Consider the following 18,490-nt stretch of genomic DNA (forward strand, 5'->3'; position numbering starts at 1 on the left):
GTCTCCCACCACACCCTGACACGCAGACTTCACAAGCCGGCATCAGAGACACGGCCCTCGACTGGATCTAATCCTTCCTCTCCGGCAGAACTCAATGAGTGAGACTCCCCCCTTCCTCTCGAACCCCACACTGACCACCTGCGGAGTTCCCTCGGGATCCTCCCTCAGCCCCATGCAGTTTAAAATCTACATGGCCCCTCTAGCTGCCATCATCAAAAACTACGGACTCAACATTGTCTCCTATGCTGACGACACCCAACTCATCCTCTCCATATCCAACAAACCCAACACAGCCAGACACAACTTTCGCGAAGGTATGGGAGCAGTCGCCAATTGGATGATAAACAGCTGCTTACAACTCAACGCAAACAAAACAGAAATACTTATCATGGGCCCTCAACCCGACGCGTGGAACGACTCCTGGTGGTCACCCACCCTCGGAAGCCCTCCCACCCCCACGAACCAAGCCCGCAACCTCGGGATCATCCTGGACTCCAAACTCAACATAGACCGCCAAATCAACTGAGTCACATCCACCTGCTTCCGCACCCTCCGCCTCATATGCAAGACTTTCAAATGGACCCCCCTTGAACACAGAAAGACTGTCACATACACCCTCATTACCAGCAGACTGGACTACGGCAAAGCGCTCTATGCCAGGATCAACAAGAAACTCACCCACAAACTACAGAACATCCAGAACGCTGCCGCTAGACTGGTCCTTGAGCTACCTCAACACTGTCATATCTTTCAGCACCTGCACACACTACACTGGCTTTCCATAGAGAAAAGAATCACCTTCAAGATCCTCACCCACGCACACAAAGCCCTCCACGACACTGGACCAGCATACCTGAACAGGCTACTCAATTTCCCAGTACCACACAGGACCCTATGCACAGCCCAGCTCTCTTTCGCCGAAGTACTCCGCATCAGGAAAACAAGAACAAGGGTACGCTCTTTCTCCTACCTCACCGCCACAGCCTAGAACGCCCTACTGCTCCACCTCAGACACACTACACTCCTCCTCAACTTCATGAAGGAGCTGGAGACATGGCTATTTGAAGAACCTCCACATTGATGGACGCCCCCCCAGCACCTTGAGACCCTTGTGGGTGAGTAGCTGCACTTAACAAACAATTATTGATTGATTGACCCCTATAATAACTTCATCCAGCCATTCTTAAGCTTAATATGCAGCGTTGCTAAATACTGGGTGAGTTTACACCTCCAAAATGGCGGTCATTATAATAATTAGACTCTTTACATCTCAAATATGGCACCCATCATGACGACTAGGCACAGGGTGGACAAGTCCCTATAATCGCCCGTCCCCTCTTCGGCCATAGAGATGGTTTAGGGACTCCCTTGCTTGCTAGCTTTCAACCCCCCATCCTTTTTTTTGCATGATAGCTTATGACATTTTTACTAGCACAACTATATATTGATCCCATTTAATCTGTTTCCGAATCTTTTCTCTTATAGCTTTGTGTCCCCAGTCAAATTGGCCCATCTAGAACTGATCAAGTTTTTGTTCTTTTGGCTATGACCTGGTGGCCAATCCAATACGGGGACACGTTGCTCATTCTACTATGATTGAGGGAGATGAGGCGCTTATGTGGCGCGCTGACTCCCCAAGCAGATGCTGACTGTCCTGGGACTTAGCCCCATTGATTAATAGTTACGATTTTAGGCTTGCTATTAACGAGCGGTGAGTGCTTTTTTACCAGCCCTAGGATTATTTGCAATTGTATGTTCCTCTAGAACCGCCCTGTTTTAGAATTGTGCTCCTCACAGTAAGTGCATTCTGTAGTCCCTTGCTGGGATCCAGTGTTTCCTTCACCCGGTTTATAGAATACTTTGAACAAAGTAATGCCCGCTCGCTCATTTTTAGTGACCAGTCTCTGCCAGCAAATATCTCGCTAGAACTTGCGCTCTAGATACGAAGGCATTCCCGCGACCCCTTCTGTGTCTTGTATTCTGTTACGGAGAGCACCTAGCAAACTATGTGAGCATTTCTTTCCCTTGTGTGGTAACTAGAAGTACTTCGCTTTAGAAACCTGTGCATAGTGAGATGTTTCTTACTACAATAGAACTTCAGTCTCTCTGTGATGACCATTAAATGAATTAAACAAAATGTGTTTTATAGTCAGTTATCCAGCTTGACCTCTTTCCATACAAGTATGTAGTGTAATTGTTAGTTCTTTCATTTGTTTAGGATGAATTTGAATCTTCACCCTATTTGGACATGCGGTGTTTGGAATAACTGGTTGTAAAAAAGTTTTGGATAACATAACAGGATCAATTGCTATGGACTATTAATAAGAGGTGTTTCCCCCATACTCTCTCTTTTTCTTTCCTGTCCTTAGCACCCTTTAACTATCACAAACACAGCTAATAAATTATAACTTTTCCTCTATTTATATTATAAAAACTGCCAGCACTGCTTGGATTCATGACTTTGAATGTTTATCTGATCACACTTGGTTCACCTTCGCATCATTTTTCATCATCTCTTGGTCACTAATTCGCACGGGTGTGTCCTTGGACCATGAAGGAGCACTGGGACAGTTCTCCTATCAAACTGCCGGCCCCACTTTGCTGGTTGCTTATATCAGCTTCCGGTTCCTTTGGGAAATCACTCTCCTTTCTACATATTCTCACAACTAGGTGGTGGTCTCACTCCTTCAAAATTTCAATCTCCAAAGGTGTAAATAATGACAGCTATGTCTTCCACCTTCTACAGCCTTGAGAAAGCCCCAGGCTTACAGCCATGTAAGGGGCGACACATGTCGGTTGCTTAATGAAACATTCTGAGTTGCTCTATTTACCCAATAGATGAAAAGTTATAACTGTATTAAAAAAATCACTTCAGCATTAAAAAATTGTGTTCTCTTTATTTACCTAAGGGGTGGATTAACCTACTGCTTCTCTATATCAGGTCTTTGTTTTTTAGGAATATTGGTCCTACCTCAGTTTATGTCCCACCCTACAAAACAACCACAGGTATTTTAAAGCAGAGGGGCAGTGTTGGACCTTGCACCTTTCCCCTTAACATGTTTTGAATTTGGTTTTGCACCACGACATGCAGTCTGCGAAAGCAACACTGTATGCACTTAGGGAGGGGGTCCCTGAGGGTGGCACAATATGTGCTGCAGCCATCAGGGGCCTTTCTTTAGTTTCTTTAGTACCCCATGCCCTAGGTACCAGGGGTACTATTTACTAGTGGCAGCTAAAGGTTTGCCAATTGGGAAAAACTGTGCAATTTTAGGGAAAGAGATCTGGTGCTGGGGACCTGTTTAGCAGGGACTCAGTGCACTTTTAGTCAACATTGCACCAGAAACCAGGCAGAAAGTGTGTGTGTGGGGGGGGGGGTGACTATTTCAAAAGAGGCACTTTCCTACGCCAGCCATGTGCAAATAAGTCTTGACCCAAAGCAATAGATTTAGGCCGAGATATGTGATTTGGGGCCAGATTTTGAAATTGTTCAGCATCCCGTCCATCATCTGTTCTTTTTGCAGTTAAACCTATTCAGCATTGAAAGTGCCTTCATGAGATTCTCAGAAGCCCTGACACGCATACTTTACAAGATATTTTCTCAATCTGCTACTGAGCGTGGCTTCAGACACAAGGACACTTTGTGGCTGTTTTTGGTATTCCGCACTCTGCGACGTAACAGATCGACTCAAGCTGAGCTAGGAGTCCATGGTCCTCAGGGCTGAGATGTCTGCATCACATGCTTTATTCTTCCCGGAAATCCCAAGATGTCCTCTTTGATTAAATGCCTGTACATTGAGGGTAAATAGACCTTGCACCTTATCCTAGAAGGAGGCAGACCTTGTGATTTGTGATGTAAAATTCCCAAATTAGCTAATGAATTCTGTTGCACTCCTACTTACACTTAGTATATATTTAAATCACTAGTATACATTATATGAACGAGTTTTTGTTGCAGTATCAACATAATACATGTTATACTTGTGAATGAAAAACACAAACATATTTATAAAAAAATGAATCTATGAATGAATGTATAAATTAATAAAATACAGGCCACAAAAATGGGAAAACATATAAAGTACATGACAATGTCCTGTAAAATGCTTTCTGGTTTTGAAAGTTTGCCATTTGCCAACTCACTCCAGTTTCTTTCTTTGAATCTCATGGGTAACCTTCCCCAGCTAAGATCCTCGCACATGGATGCCTTGTTCAAAGTGAGTCAACAGCACATTGCTTGCTCTTCTGACTATCTAACTTATCTGACTGCCATCTCTTCACGAAAGCGTGAGCTAACTCGAATGAACAGAACACTAGGAAGTGTGTCGCTTTCTCAAGTCCTCCTCTGTTTGTACCTCATGAGCACCTACCTGTGCACCTCCTCTGTTTGTACCTCATAAGCACCTACCTGTGCACCTCCTCTGTTTGTACCTCATAAGCACCTACCTGTGCACCTCCTCTGTTTGTACCTCATAAGCACCTACCTGTGCACCTCCTCTGTTTGTACCTCATAAGCACCTACCTGTGCACCTCCTCTGTTTGTACCCCATAAGCACCTACCTGTGCACCTCCTCTGTTTGTACCTCATAAGCACCTACCTGTGCACCTCCTCTGTTTGTACCTCCTAAGCACCTACCTGTGCACCTCCTCTGTTTGTACCTCTTAAGCACCTACCTGTGCACCTCCTCTGTTTGTACCTCATAAGCATCTACCTGTGCACCTCCTCTGTTTGTACCTCATAAGCACCTACCTGTGCACCTCCTCTGTTTGTGCCTCATAAGCACCTACCTGTGCACCTCCTCTGTTTGTACCTCCTAAGCACCTACCTGTGCACCTCCTCTGTTTGTACCTCCTAAGCACCTACCTGTGCACCTCCTCTGTTTGTACCTCTTAAGCACCTACCTGTGCACCTCCTCTGTTTGTACCTCATAAGCATCTACCTGTGCACCTCCTCTGTTTGTACCTCATAAGCACCTACCTGTGCACCTCCTCTGTTTGTGCCTCATAAGCACCTACCTGTGCACCTCCTCTGTTTGTACCTCCTAAGCACCTACCTGTGCACCTCCTCTGTTTGTACCTCATAAGCACCTACCTGTGCACCTCCTCTGTTTGTACCTCATAAGCACCTACCTGTGCACCTCCTCTGTTTGTACCTCATAAGCACCTACCTGTGCACCTCCTCTGTTTGTACCCCATAAGCACCTACCTGTGCACCTCCTCTGTTTGTACCTCATAAGCACCTACCTGTGCACCTCCTCTGTTTGTACCTCCTAAGCACCTACCTGTGCACCTCCTCTGTTTGTACCTCTTAAGCACCTACCTGTGCACCTCCTCTGTTTGTACCTCATAAGCATCTACCTGTGCACCTCCTCTGTTTGTACCTCATAAGCACCTACCTGTGCACCTCCTCTGTTTGTGCCTCATAAGCACCTACCTGTGCACCTCCTCTGTTTGTACCTCCTAAGCACCTACCTGTGCACCTCCTCTGTTTGTACCTCTTAAGTACCTATCTGTGCACCTCCTCTGTGTGTACCTCATAAGCACCTACCTGTGCACCTCCTCTGTTTGTACCTCATAAGCACCTACCTGTGCACCTCCTCTGTTTGCACCTCATAAGCACCTACCTGTGCACCTCCTCCCAATCTAGCAGAACCCCATCTGGATACAAAGCTGCTTCTTGCGCACCAAACGGACACCACTACGTCAGGTTCCCTGGAAAGTCAGAAAATTGAAGAATAATGAATAATATGCACACATCTGTTAGCTGTGGGGATTTATCAGATAAATTATTAGTTGTCATAGAGTCTCCATAATAAGGACTAAATGACTGATATGGTTGAATATTACATTATAAATCAAAGTTTGTTTGCCTTATCTCTGAGTGTAATGTGAAAGCGGGACATTACAATGAACTCCTCACTCTGTTTTACAGAGAACCCTGCACTGGAAAGAGCTGCATCTTGAATTTCAAGGAGGTCTGAACTTTAACTACTCTAGCTAGAGTTAAAGAATCTCTTCTCTACATAACATGTGCAGGCCAGAACCAGGCCCTGCAAGTTGCGCTAGATTTAGGGAGATGGGCAGATGTTAACGCCAATAAAAAATCTAGCTCATCACACAATAATGCTCCAGTCTTTCAGGTTAGAAGAAACCAGAATTGCTTGGACCAACCCCACAGGTGCTCAGGAAGTGTCCGAGATTACTTAAAGAACAGCAGGGTAAAGACGAGTTGGCCCTTGAGCTGATACAAAGTCACAGGAAAGTACAGAAGTTGAATACAGTTACCTTTGTTTTATACTCTCTGAAGAGTTACCTTTGGTAGATACTTCCTGAAGCTGACGAAACAGCAGCACATCCTGATCCTTCCTTTTCCACAATCTGTTCTTTAATGGAATCTTGTCCATGTGCATCTACTTACGCTGTACCTGTAGCACGTGGTGCTCCGTGACCGCCATTTCTTTACTTAGTCACTCCGTGGAGACTGATAAATCACCTCCTTTTCTGAAGTAAATAATATGGGATGTGTTCAACATAACTTTTAGTTAAATATCCGTGTATGGTGAACTACACCTTGCGAGGTTTCAAAGGTGGTAAAAGAGCGTTGTCGTTTACAACCAGATAAGTACTGTGCATTCATATTCTATTACAATTGTATTTTTTAATTTTAAATCTCTTTACATTCAACAGGAAAAAAGTCTTGAAATCACAAAATGATGTTAAATAATGAAGATAATACTTCAACTGTGCAAGACAACTGTCAGAAATAACGAGGACCAGTCTACAGTGCAGTCGGCAACAGAGGAACCTCAACATAAACTGACGGATCCTGGAAGAAACAGTCAAGGGCTATTCATTGAATGTAAGAGTCTGAGTTGTGCACCTTTACACCACAGGACTAAGAAGTGACTTCTACAAAATTAAGACAAACCACCTCCTGTATAGACCGGTGTCCAACACCAGCTTTGATCGTGGGATCAGTATGATGTGGTTACCACAGTGCTTGGACTAAAGATAAAGAACCATCATTCAGTGCTCTAGGTCTGTTGTAAACTCTTTCTGGCCCAACTGCAGCAACAAGAGAATATATTACCTTGTACTGATCAGAAGGAAAAATAATCTTTACCCGCAATCAAATGTCCTAAATACCAGCTCACCCAGGAAATGTGAGAATAATACAAGTGCTTTATGAACCATGTTGGCCCTTCAGGAAACAGAGTCATGGGAAGTGGACAAACATATCACCGACCAAGAGACACTAACCAAGAAAGAAGAATCACACACAGGCAGGGACAACTTTAGCTTGTCATCGCTACAAAAGGACGAACAGCAAACACACAAAGCCTTAAAACTATTCTATTGCACTGAATGTGAGCAAAGCTTTAGTCATTTAGCACTCCTTAAAGAGCACTGCCAAACACACACAGGAGAAAAGCCATTCACATGCAGTGAATGTGGGAAGCGCTTTACTAAGTTATCACACCTTGAGAGACATTATCAAACACACACTGGGGAAAAACCATACCATTGCAATGAAGGTGTGAAGCAATTTAGTCAGTTATCACACCTCCAAAGACATCAGCAAACACATACAGGAGAAAAACTATACCATTGCAGTGAATGTGGAAGTATGTTTAGCAAATCTTCAAGATTAAGGAATCACCAGCAAACTCACACAGGAGAAAACAAATTCAAGTGCAATGAATGTGCGAAGAGCTTTAGTCGGTTATCAGATCTACAAAGACATCAGCAAACACACACTGGGGAAAGACCATTTAATTGCAATGAATGTGTGAAAAGTTTTAGATGGTTATCACACCTCCAAAGACATCAGCAAATACACACAAGGGAAAAACCCATACCATTGCAATGACTGTATGAAGAGCTTTTGTCAGCTATCAGATCTACACAGACATCAGCAAATACACACAGGGGAAAAACCATATGATTGCTACGAATGTGGAAGTAGTTTTAGTCGTTACTCAACACTGAGGATTCATCAGCGAACACACACAGGAGAAAGACCATTCAAGTGCAATGTATGTGGGAAGAGTTTTTGTCAATTATCACACCTACAAAGACATCAGCAAACACACACTGGGGAAAAACCATTCAAGTGCAGTGAATGTGTGAAGAGTTTTAGTCAGTTATCAAACCTACAGTGTCATCAGCGAACACACAATGGGGAAAAACCATACCATTGCAGTGAATGTGGGACCAGCTTTAGTCGGTCAACACACCTTGAGAGACATTATCAAACACACACAGGGGAAAAACCACACAGTTGCAATGAATGTTTGAAGCAATTTAGTCAGTTATCATACCTCCAAAGACATCAGCAAACACATACAGGGGAAAAACCATATCATTGCAATGAATGTGCAAAGAGCTTTAGTCGGTTATCGCTCCTCCAAGTACATCAGCGAACACATACAGGGGAAGAAACATACCAGTGCAAGAAATGTGCAAAAAGCTTTAGTTGGTTATCACACCTGCAAAGGCATCAGCAAACACACACAGGGGAAAAACCATATCATTGCAATGAATGTGTGAAAAGCTTTAGTTGGTTATCACAACTCCAAAGACATCAGCGAATACACACAAAGGAAAACCATACCACTGCAATGAATGTAAGAAGAGCTTTTGTCAGTTATCAGATCTACAAAGACATCATCGAACACACACCGGGGAAAAACCATACCATTGCAATGAATGTGCAAAGACCTTTAGTCAGTTATCAAACCTACAATGTCATCAGCGAACACACACTGAGGAAAAACCATACCATTGTAGTGAATGTGGGCTGAGCTTTAGTCGGTCAGCATACCTTGTGAGACATTATCAAACACACACAGGGGAAAAACATACAAATGCAGTGAATATTTGAAGCAGTGTAGTTAGTTATCACACCTCCAAAGACGTCAGCAAACACACATGGGAAGATCCATACCATAGAAATGAATGTGCGAAGAGCTTTAGACAATTATCACACCTCCAAGTACATCAGCAAACACATATATTACTCATATTGAAGGTTTTGTGAACCAATGAGAATCAAGCGTCTCAGCTCCTGTGACTAAACAGAGACCACTTCTGATGGATAATTCTACCTGCAAATTCCTCACCCATAGAATAATAGTCAGGCACCAGTCTAGATCCAGACTCTTCAAGGCTATCATACTGCTGGGCGGTGTCCCTGGCTTTGCATCAGCATCGGAGGAGGGACCCAGTGACATCACTGAAGCCATATATTGGGCTCATCCCAGTGCTAAGACATCTGTTCCCTTTTTTCTGCATCTTTGGTACAAGTCCAGCAATCGCTTTCTCAAAGAGTCTTGAGGTTTTCACAGAAAGTTTACCACAAGTGCAGTACCATGTCTCTTCCAAAGAGATTGGAGTCAAACACTATAGGGATTGTGAAGGACAGATGTCTATAGCTGATACCCACTTCATCTGCCTCTAGTGACTCGGTTTGGACCACGACTCCCAGTCTTGTGACTACTGCCAGAACAAACACCCAAATGCCATCAAGGACCATGAGGCGAGGCTCTTCATGGGCAGGCCAAGGGACAAGAGGCACAGCTGATCTAGCTTCCAACCTCGTTACAGGGCACTGTCAACCCACTCTTTTGGGGGAAGAGGAGAAGGCACAAGAAGAATTCCAAAGAGAAGTCACTTCAATGTCCTCCAACTCCGCTCTAGTGACTACACTGCACCTGACCCAGAACTGTTTCGACCACCACGGGATCCATCCTTGAACTTCCTGGATCCTTCGGTGCGGGGACCCTTTCTCCTGGCAGTTCTTAACCTGCACCTGTGTTCCAGGTTCCAGGTTCTGACCCGGCAACATTTCTTAATGGCATGTACAGAGTCTTTGAAAGGGCATTGGTGTCATCAGGCATGCCTTCAGACCCTAAGTGTCATACACTTTCCCTATGTTTATGCCCTTGGCTCTGATGCCATTTTGCTCCATCCCATCTGGATGAACAGAGACTTGTCCATCCTTTGATCCAGCTCTTAGGTACTCCAATATGCTTCAGCCTCCTACATGGCAGCCCCACCACTACTGATCCCTACACCACCCCTGCTTCTGCCACCATTGCTTGAAGTTGCGCCTCTGTACATACCGCACAGGGAAGTACTAAGTCTATTGAAGGAAGATACAGAAATGAGATCCATGACCTATTCAGATTCTGACCCTTTGAATTTATACATCTTGGGTAGCAATGGCCAGGGGTAAGAGTTTACTGGCCTGCCTTCTGCAAGCAGATTAGACACCTCTCCAGAGATGGAAATGGACATACCATCGGAAATTATGTCCTTCTATTTGGTGGGAAAGACGGCAGCTGAGGTTGTAAAGCTTTAACTTTTTTTGCAGTTAAAACTCCGTCCCAACAGTCAACAAGCTCATGACACACCACTAGATCTCTGCCACAGGAGACCCTCCATTTTCCTCTTCCCATCCCTCACCCTAAAGCTTAGTTATCCAGACATCATTCTTATCTGGACATTCGGCTGGGAGCTTCCAAACAGTTCCCTTGGACAGAGAATTTAAGAGCCTTGATGCCTAGGAAAGAATTATTTTTTCAACAGAAAGCATGGCATTGAAGTTCTTAAATACTGCCTGCGAACGTGCTACACCCATACCATATGGGATATGGCTCAGATGGTTGTGCCTCATGTGCCAGAGGAAATGAGGGTGCACTTCTAAGAGGTGGTCCTGGATGGTCAGAATGCATCATTCCACATAATACAATCTGGATTGGACACTGCTGATTTGTTAGTCGGAACTGTGGGTACTTCTATCTCCATCCGTATGCGCGCCTGGCTACACACTTCTGCCTTCTCCCCTGATGTCCAGGCCAGCCTCATGACCTCCCGTTTGACAGGGCATGCCTTGTCGGATTTGGCATTAGAGAAATTCAAGGCCAGCAATGCTACAACCCACTCCTTGATACTTCAACTGCCACCTCCTATGACAGATTATCACCCATTTCACCATTTTCCTGCCGTGTTGAAGGAATTGTCCTTTAACCGACGTAAGACTTACCTTCTCCAATCCCATCAGTAGCAAAATCCGCTGGTCAAAGTGTATAGAGGCTGAGCCAGAGCAAAATGCTGTGGATCCATCAAGCAAGCCTCCTCCTCTTCCTTCCCCTCCTCCCCTTCACAAGCAGGAAAGCAGGTCTAGTTCACTTTTTCTCACCTACTTGAGGCCTGTGGGTTGGGAGGTATTGTTCTTTCTCCTGGCCTGGAAGGCTGTTACTTCAGACCAGTGGGTCCTCCAAATAGTAGAAAGAGGCTACACCCTTTCATTCCTACAGACGCCAACCCCGTCCACCCCTGCCTTCACTCCCCTCCCGGGTCTGGATATATCTTCCTTTTCTCAGCTAGAGGTGGCAGTACTCATAAAGAAAGGAGCTGTGTTGCAAGTAGAGTTGGAACACGGCCAGCTTCTTTGTTTCCTAGAAGGACAACTTTCTGCGTCTAAGCCTGGACCTCAGAGAAATTAGCTTCTTCCTCAAAAAGCAAAAGTTCAAGAGTCAGACCTTAGCTCAGCTGTTACTGGCATTGGAAGCTGGAGTTTGGATGGTGTCACTTGACCTGCAGGATGCTCACTTCCACATCTGATATTGTGGTCCCATCTATGTTTTGTAGTAGCTTCATCCACTACCAGTTTGTAGTGTTCCCTTTTAGGTTAACATCATCACCTCAAGTTTTCACAAAGAAGATGACAGTGATTGCAGCCCATCTATGAATGTTGGGCACACCAGTATTTCCATACATGTTTGACTGGCTAATTAAAGTTGGATCGCTGTAGGCAGTATCTCGCAATGGACAGTCAAGAGTAGCCCTGCTGTTCGACCTGGGTTTCTTAATTAACAAGCCAAAGTCCCACCGGAAGCACCCCCAACGACTCCAGTTTATTGGGTCAGTACAGGACACCACTATTCTCCACACCTTTCCTCCACCTTAGAGAATAGCCAACATTCAGAAATTGGTTCCCTCCTTCCAACACAGTGCACGAGTCCCTGTTCTTAAGGACCTATGACTCCTATGTCTGATGGGTTCCTGCATTCTCCTAGTCCTGCATGCACTTTGGCACATGAAGAGCCTGAAGGAGTGCCTCTGCAGGCAGTGGCTACAATACGGGGGAAACCTGTTGGACTGTTACATAATCTCCCCCAGTGCTTCAGCGGAAGTGGTTTAGTGGGGGAACAAGATGAACCTGAGTTGCAGGACGTCTTTCGTTCCCCCTTCAGCTGTGGCTACAGTAGTGATGGATGATCCCACCTCAGGGTGGGGAGCTTGCCTAGAAGATCTAGAGATCAGAGGACCCTGGTCTCTGGAAGGACCCTGGTTCTCCAGTTGAAATAGCAGGCAATTTGGCTGGTGCTCAAGGCCTTCCTCCCCTTCATCCAAGTTTGGTCCTTATGTCAATAAGTAAGAGGGAGTAGGGTCTTAGCTCCTTTGTCTGCAAGAATTGGGACATGGACACACTGCCAAGGGATTTGCCTTACCAACAATCACCTAGCGGGGTCTCTGAATGTCAGAGCCAACAGCGGCAGGTGACGTTATCTTGCTAATCATAAGTGGCGTATTCTACTGGAGGTAGTCCAGGACATCTTCACCAGTGGGCTACTCCTCAGGTGAACTTTTTTGCCTCTTCAGAAGATGTACATCAGCAGTTCTGTGTCCTCCAGTGTCCATTATTGGTAGCCTTGGGGGGACATTTCCCTTGATTCCTTGGAAGATACTCTAAGAGTGGCAAGTCATTCTCATCAGCCTGGATTGGCCAAGGATAGTGTGGTATGCAGACCTTCAGCGCTTCTCCATATGTCCTCTTCTCAAGCAGCCATGCAGACTAGACCTTCTCTCTCACTGGTGATGTGAGTACCTTGAAGTATCCAGATCCAGAGTAGCACCTGAGATTATACTACTGGTGAGGAACGTGCAGGGAGATAAGAGTATCCACCAGAAAACTAGCACAGTTAAGTAACTAGTTTTTTCCTAGTCATATGGTTACCTATCTGCATGGCATGGCGGGGGTTCACTGAGGATTGACTTCTCCAAACGGGCTGGTGGCAGTGGGGATGTTTGAATAATGTAAATGGTTAATTGACTGATAAGAAATCTGTCCCTAGCTTTCAGTGCAGATGTGCAGAATAAGGAGGTGCATAGTCACTCCGACTCTGAGGCGAAAGATAACAGGAAAACTGGTGACAGGTAACAGGACAACAGGAGTGCTATTGGCCGAGCTGCTCTTGCCAATGTATTGTTGCTCTTAAAATGAAACAGATTTTAAATGTGCTAATGTGAGGAGCTTTACATATGTAATAACCTTTCTCCTGTCATCAGTGTTCTGTAATAATTGGCCAAAAGTATTAAACATGCTGAAACTAGAGAGGAATTGTCTATGTGCGTGAGGCTTAGGTCATAAATTGACGTCATTAGACTAACAATTTATGTCATCCATGGGTTGGAAGAAGCAGCTGGTACATTCTTCTGCAAGTTTATTTTAACCATTGGCCTTTTAACTATGGATTGCTTTGAGTTAATTTTTAGACATTAGATGTATGTTGTACTTTTGGTGCAGCAGTTCATTGTTTCCCTACTACTGTTTATGAATTGATTAGCTAATGTTAATATGCATTTTTGTCATTGATGTATTCTTCTGTACTATTGATGTAATGATTTCATGGAATGTACATTAATGTACGTTCAATCAAAAATAAAGTTTGTATGATTCATTCAGTCACATTCTGTCAACTCTTCGGTGATTTTCTTATTTATGAATAGAGAATACTTGAAATCAAAGTTTAGGATCTTCCCCATCAGTGTGGCTAGCCTTGTGTAACACTCATGGTCAGTCAGGCCCAAATCTTGAGCCCCTTAGACCAACAGCCCTGGCATGGGAGATGCTCCTGAATTTGGGGGTGCACATGGCACGGGCCTGCACACCCCAAAACACCACCACAAGATTCCTGAAGGTGAATCCCCTCCTGGTATCAGGTTCAGCCTAACAGCATGGCCACTGCTGCCATAGCTCCAGTGGTTCTGCGGCCTGTGGAGAGGGCCGATGGGCTATCTTTCCTCATGGGTACTGACGTTTCAAAATCCTTCACTGACTGAAATATTTGTGGGCCTCAAAGTTTAGGGTCACTCACATATATAAATAGGTCATAAATATAAAGTAATACCTTATGTTTCACCCTGGTTGCTCACTTAAAGCATAACTCGGGGGGTCTCATTTTACAAATTCTAACCAATAGTTCTCTTGCACGAGCAAAAAGAAGGGGGACAATTGCCAGCCCTGCCTGGTACTCTTGTAAATAGGAATGAGTTGGGCAAGTGATGTGCTATCTGTATCCTCGTCAAAAGTTCTGCATGAAAGAATTTAACATACTTCAAGCAAGACAAATAAGTAACCCCAATTCAGATTGGCTTTCCATAGTCAGTTAAAAGTAGAATGTGCCCTTCTAGGGCCAGGGCATTATCGGGCTGTCTGATGTTATACTTTTAAGTGTGGTGGGGCATAAAACCGTTCTGGCCTCTGTGTATTAGCGTTACAATTGTTTCTATTCTATTCATCAGAATTTTTATTTTCATATTTAGCTAAGAGACCGCTCTGTAGGAGTTGCATGGAGACTTCTTCTAATATACCTTTTATGATCTACTCTGTCAGGGATTAAAATCCCTTCTGTTTGTCCTCTTTGTATAGTTTCAGTAGATGTGCCTTGTGCAGGAATTTACTAGCTATATAGAATGTGACTGGTAGCTCATCTCAGCCCAGCAGTTTCACCACCTGCAACTGTTAATACCTTCTGTGATTTCTTCAGTGGAAACTTTAGAGTTAAGGGTCTGTGTCTTTTGAGTCATGGGCAATGAAACCTCAAACCACTTTGGCCTTAGTCCCAGATTCAGAGATGTCAAGCTGTCTATAAAAACAAGCAAGTTCCACTTTCTAAAAGTGGCATTTTCAGAATTGCCACTTAAAATCCAACTTTACCATTAAAGAGGATTTAAAATTACAATTCCTTAGTGACCAGACATGACATTGCTACCTGTTCACAAGCAAAGGTTATCACTTATTAAATGTAATAATGTAACCCAATGTTGTCCCATGGGAGAAGTAGGCCTTGCAGTAGTAAAACACGTATTTAAATTGTTTTCGCTACCAAGACATGTAAAACTTAAAAGTACATGTCCAACTTTTTAAGTACACTGTACTCTGCTCTAAGGGCTGTTAATGGCCTACCTCAGGGGTGACATATATGTATTAAAAAGGAAGGCTTAGGCCTGGCAAAGGGGTTATTTTACCAAGTCAAATTGGCAGTTCAAAACTGTACACAGACTGCAGTAGCAAGCAGGAGACATATTTGACAGGGCCACTTAAGTGGGTGGCACAGTGAGAGCTGCAGGCCCACTAGTAGTATTTTATTTAAAGACTATGAGTACACGTAGCACCGCCTTACTAGGGACTTATAAGTAAATTAAATGTGGCAATTGACTGTAAGTCAGTTTTATCATGTTTAGGGGAGTGAGCACTCTAGCAGTGGTTAGCAGCAATAAACTGCATCGAGTCCTGTGGCAACAAAAACAAATTCCAGCAGAGCGAAGGGAAAATGTGATGGAAGAACACCCTAAGGCTGACAGGTCCATCAGTTTAGTAGTACTGCAATAGTACTGCTGAAGTACTACAAAATGCAGTTTTCAAACTTACGAGTGTGAATCTCCATCTACATCTGTCCCATCCTTCCTGTGGGGTGATCCTCACACATGCAAGTTTACTACTTGGTAGCAAATGTAAGAAGGACTGTAGCAGAGGCATTATTACTACTAAATGCAGTTCCATCTCTCCTATGTTTTCTGTGGGGAGATCCTCACACATGCAAGTTTACTACTTGGTAGTAAATGTAGGCGGGACCAGGAGAGAGGCTACAAAATGAGGCATACTTACTACTAAGTCAGAGATGTTTAAGGAGGACTATAGAGGGGTTTAGAGAGAGTGGGTATGCACTTACCCACAAAAAATGTAAGCCTGTTACTATTCACAAACTGCACTAAAGTTACTGCAGGCAAAATAAACCCAAAACATTAGTAAGTAACTCCATTGTAGAGCTGGTGTAAGTCCAATCCCCACATGGCCAACTGCTAACACCGCAACACTCTGGAAAATAAGGGCCACATTGTAGGAGGCTGGACTGGCTTGTAGTGAGTACCAAGGGGTACTTACACCTTGCACCAGGCCCAGGTATCCCTTATTAGTGTAGAGGGGTGTCTAGCAGCTTAGGCTGATAGAAAAGGTAGCTTAGCAGAGCAGCTTAGGCTGAACTAGAAGACAAGTGAAGCTCCTACAGTACCACTAGTGTCACTTGCACAATATCGTAAGAAAACACAATACACAGATATACTAAAAATAAAGGTACTTTATTTTTATGACAATATGCCAAAGTATCTCAGTGAGTACCCTCAGTATGAGGATAGCAAAAATATGCAGTAATAGCAATAGAAAACAGTGCAAACAATGTATAGTCACAATAGGATGCAATGGGGGCACATAGGGATAGGGGCAACACAAACCATATACTCCAGAAGTGGAATGCGAACCACGAATGGACCCCAAACCTATGTGACCTTGTAGAGGGTCGCTGGGACTGTAAGAAAACAGTGAGGGTTAGAAAAATAGCCCACCCCAAGACCCTGAAAAGTGGGTGCAAAGTGCACCTAAGTTCCCCAAAGAGCACAGAAGTCGTGATAGGGGAATTCTGCAGGAAATACCAACACCAGCAATGCAACAACAATGGATTTCCAGACGAGAGTACCTGTGGAACAAGGGGACCAAGTCCAAAAGTCACGATCAAGTCGGGAGTGGGCAGATGCCCAGGAAATGCCAGCTGTGGGTGCAAAGAAGCTGCCACCGGATGGTAGAAGCTGAGGATTCTGCAAGAACGACAAGGGCTAGAAACTTCCCCTTTGGAGGATGGATGTCCCACGTCGTGAAGAGTCGTGCAGAAGTGTTTTCCCACAGAAAGACCGCAAACAAGCCTTGCTAGCTGCAAGGGTCGGGGTTAGGGTTTTTGGATGCTGCTGTGGCCCAGGAGGGACCAGGATGTCACCAATTGCGTGAGGGGAATGAGGGGGCGTCCAGCAAGACAAGGAGCCCACTCAGAAGCAAGCAGCACCCGCAGAAGTGCCAGAACAGGCACTACGAAGTGGAGTGAATCGGTGCTCACCCGAAGTTGCACAAGAGAGTCCCACGCCACCGGAGGACAACTCAGGAGGTCGTGCAATGCAGGTTAGAGTGCCGGGGACCCAGGCTTGGCTGTGCACGAAGGAAATCCTCGGTGAGTGCACAGGAGCCGGAGTAGCTGCAAAACACGCGGTTCCCAGCAATGCAGTCTAGCGTGGGGAGGCAAGGACTTACCTCCACCAAACTTGGACTGAAGAGTCACTGGACTGTGGGAGTCACTTGGACAGAGTTGCTGAGTTCAAGGGACCTCGCACGTTGTGCTGAGAGGAGACCCAGAGGACCGGTGATGCAGTTCTTTGGTGCCTGCGGTTGCAGGGGGAAGATTCCGTCGACCCACAGGAGATTTCTTCAGAGCTTCTAGTGCAGAGAGGAGGCAGACTACCCCCACAGCATGCACCACCAGGAAAACAGTAGAGAAGGCGGCAGGATCAGCTTTAGAAAGTCGCAGTAGTCGTCTTTGCTACTTTGTTGCAGTTTTGCAGGCTTCCAGCGCGGTCAGCAGTCGATTCCTTGGCAGAAGGTGAAGAGAGAGATGCAGAGGAACTCTGATGAGCTCTTGCATTCGTTATCTAAGGAATTCCCCAAAGCAGAGACCCTAAATAGCCAGAAAAGAGGGTTTAGCTACCTAGGAGAGAGGATAGGCTAGCAACACCTGAAGGAGCCTATCAGAAGGAGTCTCTGACGTCACCTGCTGGCACTGGCCACTCAGAGCAGTCCAGTGTGCCAGCAGCACCTCTGTTTCCAAGATGGCAGCGGTCTGGAGCACACTGGAGGAGCTCTGGGCACCTCCCAAGGGAGGTGCAGGTCAGGGGAGTGGTCACTCCCCTTTCCTTTGTCCAGTTTCGCGCCAGAGCAGGGCTGAAGGATCCCTGAACCGGTGCAGAATGGCTTGTGCAGAGATGGGCACCATCTGTGCCCATCAAAGTATTTCCAGAGGCTGGGGGAGGCTACTCCTCCCCAGCCCTGACACCTTATTCCAAAGGGAGAGGGTGTAACACCCTCTCTCTGAGGAAGTCCTTTGTTCTGTCTTCCTGGGCCAAGCCTGGCTGGACCCCAGGAGGGCAGAAACCTGTCTGAGGGGTTGGCAGCAGCAGCAGCTGCAGTGAAACCCCGGGAAAGGCAGTTTTGCAGTACCCGTGTCTGTGCTAGAGACCCGGGGAATCATGGGATTGTCTCCCCAATACCAGGATGGCATTGGTGGGGCAATTCCATGATCTTAGACATGTTACATGGCCATATTCG

General features: G+C 45.3%; 1 pseudogene; it reads left to right on the forward strand.

Moving 5' to 3' along the window:
- The first annotated feature begins 7,189 nt into the window (after nt 1–7,189).
- On the forward strand, nt 7,190–9,109 carry LOC138286939 (zinc finger protein 84-like; annotated as a pseudogene).
- Nucleotides 9,110–18,490: the final 9,381 nt, after the last annotated feature.

This window comes from Pleurodeles waltl, chromosome 4_1, assembly GCF_031143425.1.
Source record: "Pleurodeles waltl isolate 20211129_DDA chromosome 4_1, aPleWal1.hap1.20221129, whole genome shotgun sequence".
Classification (NCBI taxonomy): domain Eukaryota; kingdom Metazoa; phylum Chordata; class Amphibia; order Caudata; family Salamandridae; genus Pleurodeles; species Pleurodeles waltl.